The following is a 23275-nucleotide window of genomic DNA, read 5'->3' on the forward strand; positions in this document are numbered from 1 at the left end:
ACCACTTTATTGACGTATGGTTGACATCAATTGATATTTTTAGAAAGTCATTTCAATAGAGAAAGGATGGTCTTTTCAACAACTAGAGCTTGAACAATTGGATGTCCATATACACAAAAATAAATTTCAACTCATGCCTTCAACCTTAAAAGTTGACCCAAATAGACCATAGACCAAATGTAAAAAATAAAACTATAAAATTTATAGATGAAAACACAAGGAAAATCTGTGTAAGTTTTCTTTAGTTCAAGACTATTTTGATACGACAAAAGTATGATCCATAAAAATTGGACTTTATAAAAATTAAAATAATTTGCTCCACTAAAGAAAGTTGTATGATAATGAAAAGACAAGACACAGCCTAAAAGAAACAATAAAAATTACACTTCTGAAAAGAGAAATGAAACATGTCTACAAAAAAACCTGCATGTAAACATTTCTAACAGTTTTATTCATAATTGCCAAAATCTGGTAACGACTAGGAAGTCCTTCCTGTGTGAATGGATAAGCAACCTATGTGAAATGTTTTTCACAATGTAATACTCATCAGAAGAAAAAAAGGAACAAACTATTCATTCACACAACATGAATAAATTTTAAACGCATTTTGCTAAGTGAAAGAAGCCAGATCCAAAACCCTACACCAGGGTTTCTCAGTTTGGGAACTACTTACTTGTTGGGCTGGCTAATCCTTTGTGCATTATAGATTAGTATTAAAGACTGTTTAGCAGCAGTCCTGACCTCTATCAACTAGAAGTCAGTAACACACCAGTCTTAACAATCAAAAAGTCTCCAGACACTGCCAACTGTCCCTAGGAAACTAATTTTCCTCCTGTTGAGAAACACTGGTGAATATATTGTATGTTTCTATTTACATGACATTTCTGGAAAAGGCAAAACCATGGAAACATAAAACACATTAATAGTTGCTAGAGACTGGGGAAAAGGGAGTGTTTAACTACAAGGGAGTGTTTAACTACAAGGTAGTTTTGGGGGAAGTAATTTTTGGGGAGACTACTAACTACTATGTTAGCAGATATATAACTCAATGCATGTGTCAAACCTTAACCTGCATACCACAAAGAGTGAATTTTACTGTGTGTAAAATTTAAAAAAAAAAAAAAGCTCTTGAAGAGAAGACAAAATCAAACATGAACTTTGATGTATGAAACTAATTGTATTACAAATGAGTAATACAATCTCAATGTAGAGAGTGGGAAAGAAAGTAACTTTAGTGACTTTGGAAAACAGTACTTTGAATATTGCAAGGCTTAAAGACAGAAAGAATGTAGACAACTAATGTACTCTAGTTAGTAAATTTGTTTCTCAAATGTATATGGGTTAGGAATTCTGAAATTAATTTATGTATATAATAGGGCTAAAAAAATTTAAAAATATTGTAGATGATAAGAGCCAGGTTTTTTTAATTAGAGGGGGAAAAAATTGCAAAAACTGCAAGGGAAAGTCTTAAATGAAACCTGTGGTGTTGAACTGTAAGTGGAAGTATCCTTATGAACTTATGTTTTTTAGTATACATACACATATTTAGATGCCAAAATAAATATAAATGTGTCTTTATGAAGGTGTGCTTAATCTAAACTTAGTTTGCTGATAGGTTCTAGAAACAATGATACCCTGGTAGCAATGAGCACAATACTCTAAGCATTCAGAACTTAGTGTTTAAATAGCCTTTTCCAGTAAAAAAGAACTTGAGATTTCTGGAGAAATATTTGAAAAACACAAATTTGTCCAGAGCATTGTGTGGTGTCAAAAGTAAGGAAGTGCTCATGAAAAGCTCCAGTGACCCATCTGGAAAAACCTGAGCAAAGTAAATAATGATACTATCAGGTAGATATAATATAGATATCCATGCATTCAACTAAGATAAATTAATATATAAATGGGAGAAAAGAGACAACTCTTCCTTATAAAATAAATCAAATTAAGAAATGTATAAGAAATAAAGGATTTTAAAATATTCCTGTTAGGACTCCACAGTAATAATTATTGATGGCAAAATTGCCTGCTAAAATTATTATGTAAGCTTTTGAAAGAAATAGGATATCTATATCTATATTCGCATAGTATCAAAGTATCCTCTCCAACATGCTTTCCATTAAAGAATGCAAAAACAGTAACTTTACAGTATATAAATCTGGCATATACCACATTACAGAAGTGATCCAAGTTAACATTACCCACTGCAACATCTAACTTTTTGTAGCCCCTGTATGTTGGACAGAAAAGGCCACATCCCTTCTGTGATATTCTTATCAAAAATACATAACTTCAATTTAATCATGTGAAAACATCAGACAAGATAAACCTAAATAAGGACACCTTCTCCCCACAAAAAAGAAAAGGAAACAATAGAGTAGTAAGAATTTAGTAGATGTGTCTGAAACCATGAACAATGAGCTTGATGATCTCATGCATGTGAATGGATCACTGAGCTTAGCTGGTTACCACTCCTTTCAAGAGATGATGAAGATAAGGCCACTCTCCATTCTTCTTTCATACTTCACTAGAAAAAAATACATGAAAAATTATATTTTAGGTGTAGCTGTGTATTTTTCTTTCTCCACACTCTTCTTAAAATTACCCTACTTTATTTCCCCCAAAGATTACCCATATTCATTTTTTAAAAAACAACAATAAAAACAACTATGGGACTACGAGTTGTCTGCAACCTTTAAATGTCTCATAGGCAGACAAAATAGTCATTAACCATTAGAGGAAAACTCATTTCTTTTTGTACCGACTTCAGAAGGTGAACTGAAAGTTACCTTTAATTGAACATTCATCTTCAAGCTCAAGGCCTAGTGAAAGAATCTAAAACTGGATTTGGATATATTTAATTAGAACTAACTTCTTTCAAGGACTTTAGGTCCCTTTGCTAAAGATAAAATAAAATAGTGCTAGATTAAAGTGTTTAGGTATTTTAAGCTCTGCAAAATTATTAAGCTTTTCCCAGTCCCTTGAACCAGGATCAATCATCTCCTGGCTCATCGTAACTCTAGAATTTATATAAGGTTTATTATATTATACCTTGCCCATACTTTTTACCTAGCATATAAGCTTGATCTCACTTGCTAGACTTTACTTTTCTTATGGTCAGAGTAGCCTTCATTTAACTAAACCATCACAGTGCTTTGACTAATATTTTGTATTGGGGGACAGGTAAAGGCCTATTGAACAAAATAGATTGTTAATTTTTCATTCTTTCTAGCAAGATAATTGATATCTCTATCTCTTCCTATACCTTTACCTATATCTATATCTAATTTATATCTGCCTACCTATTTAAATAGATGTATAGATATAGATGTTGATATAGACATAGATACAATTCTGCTTCTGGATTACTTCTAAGTATGTAACTGTTGTGTCTCTGAGGATATACAATCTATATATAACTAAAAGTTTTAGTGGCACTGCTATAGTCACAGGTTACAATTCAGGTTTAGGAGGAATACTACAGTGCTATACCAAATGTTTACACAAAGTCATTGTTTTAGGAGGACTTTTAAGTAAAAGATCAACAGAAACTCATCAATTTAATCATTCATAAATCAATTAATTGGTTCTTTTGGTAAGTCAAAAAAATGATATATTTAGTAGAATGCGAGCTCTGGATGGAAAGTATTTCTATTTTGCTTCCTGATGTGTTCTTAAAGACTGGAGGGGTACTTGGAACACACTAGGGTCTCAGTAAATACTTGTGAAATGATAAAATGCATGAACTCTAAGATATATATATATATATATCAGTAAAATTTTCAGCAGTAATTTTATATTTTTTTAATCAGAAGTAATAATTATATATTGCCCTATGGATCCTAAGCCATAAAGGTTTCTCTTGGATGTTTCTACAACTTCCAGAAGACATTCAATTTGATCTTACTCCAATCTTAGTGAGAGAAGACAAAAGATGCTAATCTACAGAGAGAATCAAATCACTGCTTTTCCACCTGTAAGTGAAAATCTTTTCTTTTTTATAGACAAAATGATGATACTTATGACTCAATTATAACTTTCTTTCTCATTTGGGGGTTCTAAGAGTTTTTCTCTTTTCTCAACTAGCGTGCTGATTTTTATTATGATAAATATAAAGCAATGTTCTTTATAAAACTAAAATATCCTTCTCATTAGCTCATCTTTTATTTAAATTACCTCTTGGGAATGGATATGTCCTGCTACATACTAGTTTGGATTTCTATAAATTCACAGATTAAGTAAACATGTCACATACCAAATGGCCAAAAATTCTACTGGTCCTTCGTAAATAGTACTCACCAAGAAACATTACAATTCATATGATCTTTCTTTGCCTATCTCAAAAATCAGGAATATAAATCAATGCATATATTTCAAATACAATGAAATGGTTTTTTTTTTAATGCTACTCTAGAAAACATTTTATAGGAAGTACATGGAGTATATATAGGGAAGCTTGTCTGTCATTCAGGAGACCTGATATCCAACCACAGATTTTTCAGTTATTTGCCATTTAATGCTAACTAGGAGAGAGCCTATTTTATATGTTGCTTTGCATATTTATAAATGGTAGTTGTATCCTCTGTATAAACAGTGACTAATGCTAAATGTTATATGAATCAATATTATTCAGTAGAGAATCTCTATAATGGCTTGTTACATGGATTAATATATACTATATTATATGTCATTTATCTTATGTGGTAAAACATCTGATATAGTATACATAATTTATAATATTGGGGTCAATCTTGTTAATCCACACCAATAAATATTTTTAAAGATTTGCTGTTTCTTATGCTTTTCGTGATGTGCTTGATGGCGTACAAACTAGTTATGAGTACAATTTATTTAATCCTAAAAGGAAAGTCAGATAATTTTGGTGTTATCCCTATTCTATGGATGTAGAAAGTAAAGTCCCAAAATGATAGCAACTTAAATCTGCACAGAATGTAAGTAGTGGAGCTAAGACTAGATTCCGGGTCCTGTGAATCCTAAAGCTTTTTTATTCAGTCTTTTAGAGAGTACTTTTCCATGAAACAAAAGACTATCTCATAGCCGTACCAGCTCAGCCTTTTTTTCCTTCCAAAATGTTTGGATTTGGAGAATAGCAGGTAGATGGGGTTGTATACTACCAGCTCATTTGGCAGCTTCCTTTAAGTATGACATTTTCAACCCCAGAAGTTCACACAGAATTACACAGCAATCAGTGGCAACATTAATTAAGATTTAAGCCTAACATTTAGTTTTTCTTTAAATACCTTGACATTCAAGATTTTTTTAAAAAGCGTATATCCTTGAATCAATTTTGGAGGACAAATTTGTATGATAGCAAGAAAACCAAACAGTAAGTCAGTTGATTATAAACTGTCTTTGAACCTGTTATTACCTCAGTTTCTTTACCTGTAAAATAAAGATAATATTTCATACCACACAAATTTTAGTCTTTCCTCAACAAATTTTTGAGAAGATGATGGGTGTACAGTGAAAAAGAAAGGGGGGGAGGGGAGGGGGTCTTAATTAACTTTAGAAAATACTGCATTATGCTGAGTTAAATGAGTTTCCTTAATAAAGTCCTTCACAGAATCTTTACTATGCTAACGTGAATTATGAAATCTAACAAGGGAATACTGTATACAGTTACCTAAATATTTTTCACCACAGAACACTTCCTGCCCATAGACTTGAAAAAAACTGCATTACGGTTTTTTGTTGCTCTGTCATTAATACAGGTTGTAGGAAGATTAATGCACAAGTAATAGGATTTAGAAATATTTAAATGATAATATTTGAACAAACTCTTGGTCACCTATAAGATGTAGGTATAGAAATATCTGCCGGGTGTGCTTCTTCACTCTCTCTTCTCAGGCTCTGTGGTGTGTGTCAGGGAAAAGAAAAGCACTTCTAGGTAATCGTGCTCTGCTACTATTATTGATTGTAATTCCCTAATCATGCTTTTTGAAAAAACAGTAAAGGGAACAATTATAGCATAAAAATAAAAAGGAAATAACTTTAAGAGGAGATAAACATCCATCAAATGCAAAGACCAAAGTAATTATCTATATAATTCATAAACAGTTTAAATATTAGTAGTTAAAAAACTTAAGTGTACTTTTGAGTGAGGGTTCACCATAGTATTAATCAGAGACTTTGCAAATTAGGTTTAAAAGTGAAACCTGCTAGCATGGCATTATAACAGGTATATATACCAGGATTTACTCATTAGAATTTATTCTATCTCATTTTCACTATGTATAATTTATAATGCCAGTCTTATTTTTTTTTAAATGAGATGAGGGTAAAATCTATTAGTGCAGATTGCTTATTATTATCATCCTTGACCCATCATTCCTAAAATGTGCTGTCTCTTGAGTGAAGATATTTATCTAAAGAAATCAATCTTATACTTTATAAATTCATTGTTTTAGCTTAGGGATGGTTAACTTCCTTAAAAGTTTGAGGGAATGATTGTATATATTTTGTATGATAATTTTTTATCACAAAATTTTTCTGACATTTTATTTTATATTGGTAACAATCCATTACCACTACTGTATCTTCCAATCTGCCAGATTTATAGCCTTGAGACTATTATTCTTGAAAATTTGTAAAAGCAACCTTTTATTCTTAGTTAAATTAGGAAAGAAAAATCTTTCATTTTCCAAAGGTCAAGATGTTCTTTATAAAGAAGATAGTTTATATCACTTCCACAGCACTACATATAAATGATGATAAATAAGTTATCATTTTTAGTAACATACTTTCTTTAGTACTCAAATTTGAGTTAAGGTTGTCAGAAATTGATTGTCCTGAGTACATATTTTTGGGAGATAAATGATGCTTGAATGAAATCAATCTTTGGAGATATAAATTCACTTTTCCTGGGAAAGTATACTTTATCCTAATTGCTGGGCAATGTTTTCTCTACACTTTGCCTCACATATAAAACATTAATAAATTACTGTTTTTGTAAAAATGTAGTGTTTTCAATCTTGTAATAAAGGTAGAATTAAGATTTAGCAAGATTAGTGTTAGCAAATAGAAGAATTGAAGGAAGAAGAGAAAGAGACACTTGAAAAATCTGGAATTACCTATTATTCTGAGGAAATGATAACACAGTTCATCCCTTACGTGGAACTATCAAAATTCTACCTAATAAAGAGTTGGTGTAATTCACATAAACTCATCAGCATCTGAAAAAATAAAAATTCAGGAATCATTAAGCTAGAAATAAGGGAAAAAGCTTGGCTGGTCTAGGGGGTCGAACTTTAATGTGGAGCCACCAGACCTGGTATCTCAGCATGTTGCACAAATCAAAAAGTCATAGCCCCAGCAAAAAGCTGACAGTGATAGGGACAATTATGAAGTTTAAAAGTTATTACTCCTGAAATCCCTCACTTACTCTTGTCCTGGAATTGGGACTTTAGTATTAATTCTAAACCAAATTTGTTGGAGATGGTGAGACTGCTAATATACAGATGATGAACTTTGATCAGAATTGATTTAGTGATTGGATAGAACGTGTCTGAGCCAAGGACAGTAGCTGATGGCTTTGGACAGGGAGAGAGGATTGACACTGGCCTCGAATATATATTAAAGGCAAATTATACATTAAATTATGGTTTACTGATCTTTTGCAAAGATGAGATATTGTCCAGTCTAAGAGGAAAAGAATGAACCAAATGATTCGCAGACATCTCGACAAAAATTATATGAACAATAAAAATAATAACTCCTTTTGGGGAGTATTCCATATGTGCAGTTACATATACTGAGTTTTGTAGTGTGATTTATCCCATTAAATCCCTATGACTGTGCAAAACACATACACACGCTATCTTGTTTTAACAATGTAGAATCTGAGATTTAGAAAGATTAGTTAGGGTCAGAGTTTGAATTACAATCTGTGTATTCATTACTAATTGCTTCACAACAACTTATCCCAAAATTAAGTAGATGAAAAAATATTTTTCATTTTACACTTTCAGTGAGTTAGAAATCTGGAAGTGGCTTAGCTACGTGTTTCTGATTTTAGGATCTTTCAAGAGTCTACAATAAAGGTCATGTGAGATTGCAATCATTGCAGGGCTTGACTATGGAAAGAATTTTCACAAACTTATACAGGTGGCTGTTGACAGGTCTCAGAAGATCTGCTTGCAAGCTCACTCCTATGAGCCAGTCCCCAGAGCTACCTCCAAACCTGGCACTGGCTTCTTTCAGACTGATCAATACAAGAGAGAGTGAAAGAGAACACTGAGACAAAAACTAAAGACTAAAATAGAAACAACATCCTATTGCCTCTGCCATATTCTATTATTTGGAAGCCAGTCAGTAAATTCAGTGCACGCTCATGTAGAGATTTCACAAAAACCTAAATAACAAGAGGTAAAAGATTATTGGGGGACATTTTAGAGGGTACCTACCACAGTATGTGTTATGTCTGAAACTATTTCTTAACAAAAACACTCTATCATCTTTTTCTTAATTTTTAAACTGTAAGTTATCATGCTTGGACGTTTTTAGCTACACAGTTAGATTTATAATACCACAAGCCAAGCAGAATAGCTATTTCCTCCTTTTTGCTTAGTTGATAACTGTCCTTTAGAAAAGATGAACAACCCTGCAAAAGGTAGCAAGTTCAATCTTTCTGCAGCACATATTTTTCAGTGTGTAGCAGCTCCTTGCTGTTAAGATAAGAAATAAAATGAAACTGAGCTTTCCACCTTGTCTGTAAGGCAAGCTTTTTTCCTTTGATGCTTTCTTCATGAAAAATAGATACTGGAATAAAATCAATACTTCTTCTGTAATAAAACCTGAATGAATGCATTGTGTCTACATTGAGAAATCCAAATGCATATTTTTTAATTTTTATTTTATTATATATAATAAATTCAAACTTAGGAAGCTAAGCTAGAATATTGTTTTATTTCTATATATTTGATACAATTGTATGTTGAGAGCTAAGTTTTTTATGTATTCTGATTTATTAATATAAAACTAATTTGTTTTCTATCTAGTATAAAGAATAATCAATGCTACAAAGGTAGTAAAATTTTAATAATTTCCTTTTCAAAATATTAAAAAATCTCAATTTCATAAATATTTAAATCCTGCTTTCCTTTCAAAAAGAATTGGCTCTATGCAATGATATTCAAACAGACTACTCTATCTCAATTCTCATTTGGTTTATCAAGGATTTAGGTTTTCTTCAGAGAAATGATTAGTTTCATTTAATCATTCCTTCACCTTGAAGTATAATCCTACTAACATCATATAATGCAAAAATAAAATGTAAATCAATTTTAGCAATAATCTAGAAAAGACAGGGTAAGACAATGCTGATAGGGCTCATTTTACAAAACTGTATCAGAACTTACTCCAGTTTTCAATTAAATTTGATTTTTACCAAAGTTAATAAACATGCTTTCAAAAAGCAAACATCACTACAAAGTTTATAACAAAATGTAGTTATTTCCCACTCTTTTCTTCCCAATCTATAAATCATATCCCCCAAGAGCTATCTCTAATATACCTTTAGCTACTTCTTCAAATATTTAATATTCTTATATATTATTTCCTCAATTTTCAATTTTAGGTAGTTATTTTATTTTTTAAATAAAAGATGGTAGTTCACCTCATTTACAAAGTACTCACACCCAGTAGACAGATACACAAGCACAGATTCACATATATCGTCCCTATAGTTTCCTAATATAGTTACATCATAATATTTAACTAAATCAATTTGCAGTGCTTACAATGTTCTAACTATTGTTCACAGTGAGACTAAGTGATATACTATGATTAGAACTCTTTTACAACTTTTTATTTCCTTAACATAATAAATATGCTTAATTAATTTCTATCCTGTAAGTTCAAATGCATTTACAAATTGCTACTCTTTTGTTTTGAGCTACATAAATGTGTTTTATACACATACTTTGACATATACAGATAATACGTAGGGCTTTTGTTACCTGAGACTTATTTCTTCAAATTGTTTCACTCAGGTTATTTCATTCAGGGGCAGTTTTCATCTGGAACTGCCAACATTTGTCAGGACAAGATGCTAAGTTATAAACCACACAACTTTACATTCAGATGTACTATGTTAATGGTACTGCTATAAGTATATGTCCTTAAAATAAGAAATTTAGATATTTTTGCACAGTTCCCATCGAAAAATTATGATGCATTTATATTCATAAATTCTATATTATACAGTATATTCCTGACTGGAGAGTGTGCCTTTTTCCTAGGCTTTGCTAAATACTGGGTTTTTGTACTTACAATTTACACACATGATGGTCAATCTTCCATCAATTACATATGGCCTCCATAAATTTCACATCCTCTATTTTCTTTCCTATCTAGGTACTTTTGGTATCAGAGGACAAATTTTATTGTGATAAACCTCTGGCTCTGAACATTGATGCCACAAAGCCAAGTTGGAATAATGACAGGAGATTACTGGAAGTATTCTTAAACTGCAGCTAGCAAAAATTTAATTACACATAGAAATGACATAAGCCTCATAAATATGTCCTACTTAACACAAAATAATGTGTGTTCAACACAGCTTAGCTGGACCCCAAAAATGTATGCGGGCAACCATTCTAGCACACTTGTACAGGAAATTTGACTGTCAAACAATAGTGGTTTAATTATCTTTCAAATTTTTACAAAATCATTTGATCATGTCTGTCTGTTGAAAGGAATTTGTGCAAGTGAGAGATTCTGAGATGAAGATTCATTAACTCCCCGCTAAATTTGCCTATGCCCCCGCCTCCTTTTTATTAAGCTTATACACCAATGGCTTCCTGAAGAGGGGACAGGGAAGTCAACATTTGAGTCATTGCATGTCTAATGATGTCTTTAGTCCACGTTTACATTTAATTATTAGTTGCCTGTGTATAGAATTCTAGGCTGAAAATCATTTCTCCTCAGAATTTTGAAGGTATATTGAGAAGTTCAATGTCATCTAAATTCAGTGCCTTCTGTGTGCTCTGTTTTATATGCATTTTCTTTCTGGGTGATTTTTGGACTTGTTATAGATTGAACCATGTCCATTCAAAATTCATATGTGAAGTTCTCACTTCCACTATGTCAGACTATGACCTTATTTGGAAATAGGGTTATTATAGATACAATCACTTAGGTTGAGATGAAGTCACTAGAGTTGGCTCTAATCCAATATGACTGGTGTCCTTATAAAATGGGAAAATTAGGACACAGAGACAAACACACATAGAGGGAAGATAATATGAAGAGACATAAAAAGAACAAAACCATCTACAAGCCAAGGAGAAAAGCCTGAAATAAATCCTTCCCACATAGTCCTCAAAAAAACCAACTCTGCTAATGTCTTGATCTTATACTTCTAGCCTCCCAAACTGAGAAAATAAATTGTTTTCTAAGTTACTCAGTTTATGGGACTTTGTTACAGCAGCCCTGGAAAACAAATCATAGGACTTTCTACCAAGAACCCATACATTCGTATCGATTTTAGATTATGGACTTAAGTATGAAAGACAAAAGTTTACAAAGTAAAACTTTAAAATTCTTTGAAGAAAATTGAAGAGACTATGTAAGTCTATAGAAGATATTTTTAAAAACAAAAGATTAAAAAGTAAAAAAATCAAAGAAAATTTTGATTAATCATACTTTACTAAAATTAAAAACTTCTATTAAAAATTACCACACAGACAACTGGAAATGATATCTCAACACACAAAAATGAGAATTGGCCAATGTAACATATAAAGTTCTCCCACAAATAAATGTAGAATAGGTAAAAGAAATAGAAATAGAAAATGGCAGAAGTTATAAAAATACATTTACAGAAGAGGAATATGATTGGCCAAGAAATGTATAAAAAGGTGCTAATCTTTTTTAGCAGGGAAATGATCAAATATCATCTTACACTGACAAAACAATAAAATGTCTTAAAATACTAATACGGGTAACTTTATCAACAGGAACTTTTACATATTTCCGACAAAACTATTAACTGGTGCCACCTCTTTGGGAAAATATCTGACATTATCAATAATACTAGGATCTTTATCTAGAGAATGTAGCTAGAGAAGAGAGTTACAGACAGTACCTTCTTAAAATCAATAGGTGCAGGTATTTAATAGAATAATACTATAGACGGTCAATATACATCAGTCCACTTCATGATCAGAACAAAATCTCTGGCAATGTGGATAATACTCAATTTAAGCCCAGTTAAATAATTTACACATGTAGCTTAAAATTTTTAGAAGATCTAGATCTATTCCTAACGTCTGATTTGTATAGAATTAGGGGAATAATGATATCTCTCATGGAGAAACATATAAAAAAGAATTTAATTTTTTTGTCAAGTGCCCCACATGTTGTACTTAGAGGCTTCTGAAATACAGTGTTAATGACTAAAATATGTCAACCAATCTATACTGATTTCAGGTTATATCAGATGACAAGCAGCCAGGTTCAAGTTCCTCTGGGAAGAGACCACTTTAAGGTCAGGTGGTTGGTTACACAAAAGTTAGGGTCTTTTCTTTATTGCTAGTTAGTTTTCTTTTTTTTTTTTTAATTGCACATTTAAAAGTACATTCCAATTACTTTTAACAAGATTTCTCTTAAAGCCCAAAGACACCTTATAAAATAGACAGCAATTTTTGAATAAGTGTATTCATGAGTCTTGATATTCTCTAACGAGTTATACATATACTGGTTTTGTTTTTGCTAGGACATTATGTCATGCTTTTTCTTTCATGATTCATTATATAAAAGAGAAGACATTATGTTTGATACTTTTCCCAATTAAAAATATCGTCGCTGAAATATTTGCCTAATGAATTACTGAATTTACTTAATTCAATTGTTAAAAATAAAGTTAAAAAAAAAACTTTGAAATTAAATATCTAACTTCTCCAGAACCATAAGGTTAGTTTTTAAATTGATTATTTAAAAATGCTCAAGTTCAATTTTTTAAAATTGAACTTCAGCAAATAACATTTGTACCTACTGTGCACATCTATACATTTAAAAAGCTACTAAAATTCTAAATGTTCCTGTATTAAAAAAAAAAAAAACTATTTTCTCATGTCATTGAAACATAAAAGTACACTGGAAAATGCAGAGTCCTTCGTGTATTTATATTTTTTAAACACCTATAGAATAAATGAGCTAAAAGAAAATGCAGCCACAAGTAAATCTCTACTTGTTTTCCCCATTTGTATAGAGGTTTCTGAATTTCACTTATGCTTGTTTTTACTATTGTCCTTTGTTATAGCCTTGTTTTCAGATTTATTGTTTACTATGTGCCAAGCAGTATGAAGTTGGAACACATAAACAAGGAAACATTAGTGACATTATATTTTCATGAAGTTATTCAAAAGTGTCCTCACGTAGGTACAATTGTGCTGACAAAAGCTCATTTACAGAGAAAGTTAATCTATCTTTAATTATAATGTCTAAAGTGATATAATCTCTGTCAATACTTTCTATGAGAAGCAGTACATGATAAAAAATATATATATGGTTTACGGGAGCAGAAAAAGATTTAGAGATTTTGAAGCATATCAATATTTTTGGATTTCTTCCAGGGACTAACTCTTAATTATGAAAACAATTATAAAAATAGTTCTGATTCTAATTGTGCTTCAGGAATTATGGCCTTTTCATATTTGGAAGGGTTGAATTCTAATATTTGTAATTCAAAATGTATTAACAAAAGGCAAAGATTTATCTCTAAAGCTTATTGCACCATAATGTTTTCCTGGGTTGTTGACAATATGTTCTGGTGAAAAGGTTCATTGTTTATGCATCGAAGACTTATCATCTGAGTTAATTAAGCATGAAGCAGAAAACATCCTTGGAGCTCTTGTCACTTGGACCTTTTTCATTTGTTTGTGGTGGTTTGCAGAATATACTGTTTGTGACGATCATGAGGTTGCCGATAGCTGAATGGGTTTTCAAGTTTGAGAAGTTTGATGAGCTTCTTGTCTCAGGAGGCCAAAGTACCTAGTTACTAAAGCTACCAGGATGCTGTTGATATAGCGGAAAGAAAAATTAACAGATGAGGAGAGCAGGAGGAGAGGGGAAAATGAGTAACAAAATTTCGTATTTTAATTGAAGAAGGATGTCTAGAGAAGTATTTTCATTAAGCTCTGCTGTCACAGAACTTGTCATCTTACCATGGCACAGTTGGACTCCACTAATAATTCTGTGTTTCCATGATTTCTAACAGTAGTCTTGAAAACTACACGAACAATACCATTTAACATCTGTGAGCAAAAACCCATCTAACCAAAACATTTAATTAATTAACGTGCTATTTGAGGGCAGAAGCCACAGATAAAAATATATAAAGCTTTGACAGGGTCTTTGAAAGGCTGTAATAATTAAATCATGCACATATCAACATACTTTAAATTTCACACTCTGTCAATGATATAAAGCCCCCCTTCTTATAAATCCCTTTTATACTTCAGATACTTAGCAATCTTGATTTTTTGAAGGTGACATAATGACAGAGTTTATTCTACCAATTCACTACTACTTTATTTCTCGGTTATAAACACAATTGTTTATAAAACTTTTTCTCCTCTATATAGCTAAAAGGTAAATATTACTTTTTACTGTGAAAAGGGTTGGGCCTGATGTAACTTGCAGGGTTAAGAAACTTCATTTGTGAGTTTTTAGAAGACAATATATGCATTTTTCTTCTACATGTTGAGTTTTCCCAAGTAGTCATAAAGTGAATTCAAACCTTCATTAGCTGTAAAATAAAATTAACATGCTCTAACCATAACAGCTAACTTACAGTATTATAATTTCAAAACTTTATAGTTAATATAGGAACTGCATGCTGCTAGAAGACCAGTGTGTCTCTTACAATCGGCTCTTTTTCCCGCTTAGCCTTGTATATAGTCAAAAAATGACAGTATTGTTATTGCCAGAATTTGAAAACAATATAAAGTATTTCAGTTCAAATTATTTTTTCAGAGTATTCAAAATACTTTGAAATGATATCTAGGTCTCTTGTTTCTTGTGGCCAAGCCAACTGTAAAATAGGGGAAAACATAAACAAATGCCTTAAGGAAATGATTGCCTACAGAATGTTTGTATATGGATGTATAATTATGGGAAACCTTAAATGGCTAAACCAGTGGAAGCAATTAGCTAAACCGGAGGGGTGCAGTTGAGGGCGATGGACTTTAAAGGGAGAGGAGGAAACTAAAAGAAAGAAAATATACAATAAAGTCAGTAAGCAAGTCAGTATTTTTCAGCCAATCGATAGTTTAAAGAGGCATGGAAATAATGCTGGATACACTGTGAGATATCATGATCTTTAAAATAGATTATATAAAAAGCCAGAAATACAGGAGTCCTTATGAGCATGCAACAGTCATTCCTGCAGGTCCCCTGTTATCATCTGAAGCATAGAAGTTGTTCATCCATGCATAAGCACAACTGACAGTAACATCAGCTTCAGTGCAGGAAACATCTGGACACATAAACATATTTACTTGTAGTCACTAAATGTTTAAGTAGGTTACCACATGAGTTGCAATTTGTAAATAACTTTCTTTTCCTGACCTCTGGATGATTCTCCCTTGTGTGATATTCTTCCTGTACCTTCATTTGTAGTTTTCTAAAATAAAAACAATAATGACAAAACTGCCAAATTCTGAATTTTAGTAAAAATTTGATAAGCTTTTCAATTATATGAGAAAATTTTTTTTCTTTCCTTTGACAGTGATTAAATATTTTTAGCTCAAATATATATTTTAAATATGTTTTCACATGGGCTTTAGCGTATAAGAAATATTTATGCAGATGAGCCTCAATTTAGACATGTTAATAAACTTTCTTATGTTATCATGAAGTAACTTTTAAATATTAAACTATCATGTCCTTTCCCTATATTTCAATGATTCGTTTTAGTCAATAAAAGTTCTCCAGAACAGGTGGAGAAAGATCTCACATGTGAAAAAAAATATTGCTATGTAATACATGTGTATTTTATCATTAAGATAATGTTAGTTAATTCAGGTCCATATTATTGAGACTAAATGAATTATCTCCTATTTTATGTAGAAAGAAGTGATAGACTCCCCCCTCTGCCCGGCAACTGTCTTCCATACTTATTTGTCTGGGCAAGAATCAATGGCTTGGGGATTGGATGCCATTGCAGCTCTTTATACACTTTCATCCCTTACTTTGGTCCTCTGTCTCACAGCACTGGGAAAGAACAAAGGATTGAATGATTTGTCTTCGGGCCAAACCTCATTGACTGACCCCCCCCCCCCAAAAAAAAAAAAAAACCATTGAAATTGAAAATCTTTCTAACCAAACTGAAACAGCATTTCGAAAAGAGTATATATAAGCATTGATTTTGTACCTGAAAGCTAAGTTCTATGGCCATTTATTAGTTTCACCATAGTCCCTTGAGAAGAGAAAATAGAAAGCTGCCATTTCTAGAGTTTTGAATCAGACAACAAACAAATTGGTCAGTGTACAATTTCAGAGTTAGATTTTCTGAGGTTAGAAGAATATAAACAAAATAAACAAGTTTAAAAATTCTAAGAGAAAAATGTTGACTTAGTGATGGAATCCAGACAAATTTTTAGGCAGTTGTGACTAATCTAAGGCATTAAAGGGGGAAATGAATCTTGAAGACCTTTTATATCAATGACTCCTAACTCTGGCTACTCATTAAAAATACCTTGGGAACTTTTACAATATATCAGTGCTTACACACCATATTCCAGAGTCCTAATGGAATTCATTTGAAATGGGGCATAGGCGTAAGTATTTTTTTCTAAGCTCATTGGTGATTCTATCTCACAGTCAGGGTTAAGAATCATTGGTCTAAATCAGTGAAAAGGAGTTACCTTGGGATCTTGTAAAAATGCAAAATTTGATTCAGGAGCTCTAGGGTAGAGAGCCTGAGAGCCTAACAAGCTCCCAGGTGAAGCCACTGCTGCTGTATTGCCACTCACCTGAATAGCAAAGATCCTGTACTACTGCTCTAAGAATTTTCATTTCTCCTCCAGGGAAAGTGTTCAGCGTTGGTTAATGTTGCCAGTGGGTTGTTTATTTCCACCTTAATTCTAACGAAGGATATTTTTCTTTAACTTCCATAAAGTGAGACTTTCAATATTTATCTATCATCATAACATTGTATCATTCAGGCACATATTTTTTAAATAATTCATTAATTAGTAATTGTAGTTACCATTGGGGACAATCTGAATCTGTTGTTGCTGAGGGGACATTGGTTCTTTCCGTTGGCACAGCAAAGAATTACAGATTAGTGAAATTTAGAAAAAGTAAGATTTATTAAGGTATGTTTCAAGAGAGAAACGGGCTGTGCCAGACATGGCTGTAGTCCCACAGGTTTCAGGAAGTATGCCTTATATTGTGGCCCGTGAAGGGACGTTTACAGGGGTGGTGCTAGATAGTTGGCATGTGAAGTCAGTTTAATTGACAATGGTTGTTATATAACCCCTTGTTGACTACACATACGGTTACCGAGAATTCAGTCTGTTATCATTAGATTCATGAACTTCTGGGCATATGTATGGTATTATAATGATGGTATAATGAGGATAAGGTCATGGAAGGTTAGTATGTATACTAAATGTGCAAGCACTTAAGGTCAGACTAAACCCGCAATTATTTCTGTGGTTTTTACTTCCTTGTAATGGTAATTTTTAACTGTAAAATGGGTGTTTCAGGGAGGTCTCTAGGCTGGGCCTTCATTTCACTGTCACTCATGTCTATCTCTCTGCCTAATAGCGTTATTGCTTGGGTTTCCAAGAAAGCTGACAAGAGACTGAAACTAGCATGTGGTAAGTTACAGGGAATACTCTTAAGATCCATAACTATGGGAAAGGAGGAAAAGGAAGCGAATAAAAATGGGCAGAAGGAGAAGATGGTCAGTGGGGTAGGGCTTTATACTCCTGAATTAAATAGTCATTGGATGTGGACTGTCCCAGGATGGGAATATGAATTTGGATGAGGTTATTACTGGGGAGTGTCTGATTGGAGCACTCCAAGAAGCTGAGAGAATAATTCATTCAATCTTAAAGAACAATCTGGGCAGTGCAGCATAAAGTCCACTAAAGTCTACTCTTTATGCTTCTTGGGTATCCTTATAAATTCTTGGAGCGGCTCACAGAGCAGGAATCCCCGACCCCCAGGCCTGGCCTGTGGCCTGTTAGAAACCAGGTCTTACAGCAGGAAGTGAGCAGTGGGTTAGCAAAGTCTCGTCTATATTTGCATCCACTCCCCAGCGCTAGCCTCAGCTTCACCTCAGATCATCAGGCATTAGGGTCTCATAGGACACAGGTCCCTTGGGCCCAAAATGTTGGGAACCACTGTCATAGAGGATTGTGGTAGGCTTCTTTTCCTAGTGGGAATTCATAAAAGAATGATCACTAGGACAAATGACAGCCATCACCACTGCAGCTGCTGTCAGAACTATAATTGACACAAATTATCTCTGTATGTTACCACCCATTATAGGTTCCCCTTGCCCTCAGCTAAAACACCTGCTTGTTTTGGTAGCTTACCCGGTAATGTGGCATTGTCCCTCACCCTGAGAAGTACGAGCCTTGGGTAATATGTTCTCAGGTTGTGGCTGTGACATTTGTCCATTTATCTTTAAAATTGTGTAAGGAATTATCAAGAAGTGCCTAAGTGGATGAAAAAGGTACCTCACATATTCTTCCCTGCCTCAATTGTATAACAGCAGCCCTACCTTCTTCTGACAGTTAGAGTCAATTACCCCTGCCAGGATGATGACTCCTCTTCTTGTCTGCTGGTCCCTGAACATGGAAAGTTCAAAGTTCCAGGCCAATAACACAGTTTAAAGCTCAGTGAAACTCTTTCTATGCCCACTGTGAACCTGACATGGAAAATAGAACTTCTAAACCCTGAGAATCCAGTGCATACTTAAGAATATGTATTCTGCCTTTGGTGATGGTAGGTTTTTGATATCTATATTTATTTATTTTGTCCTGAAAGTAAACATTAAGTTTCCGAATCAGGGAAGATTATTATTACTACAGTAAGCACACTTGTTCCCCGTGCCTCATTTCCCTCCTTGCAGGGAATGCAAGAGAGCCACATGCTTAAGCCTGCAAGTGCACAAAGGAGGTTTCTTACCACAATGGAGAGGAATCCCAAACATTATTCCAGGAGCTTATATATCTTACATACTGCCCAGCTGCTGCCTCTGTGTCCTCCAAAGAGAGGGAAGAAACTTTAACTCCTTGATGTAAACATATCTTCTCTGGGTAGAGAAGAGGAAGTTCCTCAAATTTTAATCCTTTGGAATGTAAATGGTGACTGGCATAAGATTTTATCTGTCTTTGAAATGTAAATACACAACTCTGGGAGAGAAATTTCTCCCTGCGGTTTCTAACTATCTATTCATCTAAATTCTAGACTTGTTCAACTGAGTTAGAGCTACAGAAAGACTGAGAAATTATAAACACAAATTTTAGAGTAGAGCATGTCTTTGGAGAGAGGAGAAGGTGATAAGAATATAAGAGTATATCCAGAGGGCTTCAAAACATTAACAACATCCTATTTCTTAACCTGAGCACATGAGTTTTACCTTATTTTGTTTAACTTCTGTATAGTTTATAATATATTATTGTACCTGCATGAAATATGGTTTCACTTAGAATTTTAAAAGAGTATCAGGACTAGTTCTACATGCCCCATGTCCTTTTTTACTTACACTGCCTGCAGAAATCTAGGCTCACTTATAGTTGGTACCACACTGCTATTTCTATCTCCTAACTTTACACAAATCTGCCATACCTCTTCAGCGTCCCAGTGCTTTCCACTGATTCCTCAGGAACCCAGGGTCAGTTATCGCCATTCTATCACCATCATCACTCATCTTTTCACCTTGATTCAGGAGTGGACAAACTACTGCCCACAGGCCAAATTAAGCCTGCTGACTGTTTTGTAAATACAGTTTTTATTGAATCACTCATTCATTTGCATAATGTCTATGGCTACTTTCCCACTACAAGAGAGGAGTTGAGTAGTTGTGACAGGGACCATATATCCTACAAAGTCTAAAATATTTGCTATATGGCCCCATGCAGAAAAATTTTGCCAACTCCTGCTTTATCTAAATCCTGGCTCTTTCCTGAGGCCATAGCCTCTATCCAGCCCTCTCAAGATAAGGCTACTTTTTCTTCACAATGTGCTTCACAACCGCAGACAACTAAGGAGTACTAGTGATATTTCTAAACCATGCTTCCTCCTTCTGCTTTTTAAAAACATAAAATATTTGACACTTGTGCCACTGCACTATACATTAAGACAGCCATAACCCTTAAAGATCTCCCAGCACACTTTTACATTTACAGATGAATCTAGCACTCGGTTTACTGTCAGTGGACCATAACTGTGATTGTAAATTTGACCATGCCATCATTGACAAACCCACTAACTTACCTTTTACTCATCTTATATTCAGTACCCCACTTTTTTGACCATGCTACTTTATCCTTCCATCTAATATATTCCATAGTCCACGCTCTGGTAATATTTCAACCTTAACTACACATCCCCTCTATTTTTTCATTCTTCATTACCCATTATAACTGCCTTTGGGACCTGTTTTCCCTAAGTGGTCTAATTAAGTACTTCTCAGACTTTACTGTTCATGTAAATCCCCTAGGGATCTTATTAAAAATACAAATAATGATTTAGTAGGCCTGGGATTGGATTTCCAGTAAGTTCCCAGAAAGGCCAATGTTGCTTGTCCTCAAACCATAGTAGCAAGGCCTTAAGTCTATTTTTAAGAGAAATTAGGGGGTAAGTTGACTAAGAAGATATGTTGAGCATATTGAGTTATTCCTGAGTTTACAAAGTGTAACTTGGTTAGCAGGTTCTTGGTGTTTGCTGATTGGAACCCACTGAAGTAAGGTTCCTATTCTCCAAAAAGTGAGAGATAGGAATGTTATCTCCTTGATGATTACATTTTAGAAGGATAGCTCCTGGGTCTTTGAGAAAGTTATTCATGGGTTTTGAAACTTGCAAATGCCTTTAAAAAACATTTACATCTTAAAGAGAATTTACAATTACAAGTTATTTAAAGTGAATTCTCTACAGGAGCCTAGAGTTCTAAGGAACCCTTCTAAGGTTTAGTCAAGCTGAGAAACTTTTATCCCATTTTGGTCTTGTTTATCCCCTTTCCCTATCTATATCATCTATATCTATATCTATCTATATCTATTATCATCTATCATCGATCTGTCTCTGTCATCTATCATCTCTCTCTCTCTCTCTCTCTCACACACACACACACACATACACACACACTTTAATATTTAACAGTTCGGTATTGAACCATTTCCCCACCAATCCTACCCCTATGAAAGCTCATTTCTACTTGAATATTTTCAGTGTCAGTAAATGCCAACCACCATATACACCAAATGCTCAACCAAAAACCTTGGAGTGATCATTTTTACCCCTTTCACTAAACCTTCACATCAAATTCATTAGAAAGTTCTACTGAGATCTATCTCAAAAATATTTTTTTCACCAATCCACTTATCCCCATTTCTATTGATCTGATAGATATATATAAGTAACACAAAGACTATTGAACTATTGCAATATCCTGCTAGATAGCTTTTCCAACGTTGTTCAAAGTCTTTCGAATTCAAGTGGTTGTTTCGATTAGGTATTCTGAGCTGGGATATTTGCATTTAGTATTATTTATACTCTTGCTCTTATGAAACATTTGTAAAATATTAACATTTCCAAAAGTCTAGTTTAATATTCTCAGCTTTCCAAACATTGTATAAAGTTTATCCATATTTAATTTCATATTATAAATTGTCATTTTCATTATAAGGATGAATTTAAGTGAATTTGTATTTATTATTTCTGTATACAGTGGGTAAATGTAATTTATATATTTTTAAACAGTTAGGATATTTACATTTATTAATAAATTTATGTTTGAATCAGAATTCAAAGTTCTCAGTGTTTAACCAAAATTTATTTCAACTTTGTCCATGAATATCACTTTGCTGATTAGAAACTAAAATCTATATTTCATTTTGTTGAAAATATTATTAACCCAAAGTAGCAATATATTATTACTACTCAAAAATTATTAGACTCAGCCTTTATTCTTAAAAGTAAAAAATATCAATCAATAGAACACTCTATTATCATTTTTTACATAGATTTTTTAAATGTCTTTTCCAAACAGAAATATTTTCTAAAATTCAAGGCTATTTTAAAATAACAATTTCAAATCATTCCCACAATTTCAAACAGAATTTCTAAGTCATGTTGTATGACCTTATTATTAATCATTTATAAGCACACTCATGAATTTTTTTATAAAGTACAATAAAATTGTGCTTAAATTTATAATATATAAACTGACTATGAAGTATAAACTCCAAGGAAAATACCTAAGAAATAATCATTTTTGATACATATACTCTATAAGAAAGAACGGTGATAATTATGTTTCAAGAGCAAGCCAAAGAAGTTCAACTTAATGTGGCTTCAGTAAAAAAGAATATTTCTTATAAGGATATGTATTTATAAGGACAAAAGTATAGCTGTGTCTCATAAACAATTGAAATGAGGAAGTCAATTGCCCTCATTATCTTTGTTTTTATATTCATTCCCCCTGTAATTTCCTTCAGTATTTTTCTTATATTGCAGACTAGTTCCTCCACTATCCAAATCTCTCCACTATTCAAAACTTGACTGAGTTTGAGATATCTGTCTCTCTATCCCAGTTTCAAAATTCTTGGAGGATGGGTATCTTTTCTCACCTTTTATCAAAAACCTACCTTTGGACTACCACTTTATGCTAACGATTATAGAGTCCTTTCATAGTAACCATAGGATAGCAGGAAGTAGTTCTAAAAAAGTAATATGATTGGTCAGATAAATATCATATTTTTGGATTTAAAGACTCAATAGTATAAAAATGTCAGTACTACTCAAAGTGATTTATTAATTCAATGCATTTATCATTATAATTTTATGTTTGATAAAATACAAGCAGATTCTAAAATGTACTTAATTTCTTGAGCACTAAGAGTAAATAAGTTATTGCTGAGAAAGAAGTAGGAGGAAGAATTGGTTTACCAGGAATCGAGATTTACCATAAAGTAAAATAATTAAGACAGTGAAATATGACTGCTGCATAGAAGTTGACCAATTAAGTGGAATAGAGGTCCTAGAAACAAAATACTGTCCAAAAACAAAAAAAAGA

Source organism: Rousettus aegyptiacus, unplaced genomic scaffold, assembly GCF_014176215.1.
Source record: "Rousettus aegyptiacus isolate mRouAeg1 unplaced genomic scaffold, mRouAeg1.p scaffold_m13_p_3, whole genome shotgun sequence".
Taxonomy (NCBI): domain Eukaryota; kingdom Metazoa; phylum Chordata; class Mammalia; order Chiroptera; family Pteropodidae; genus Rousettus; species Rousettus aegyptiacus.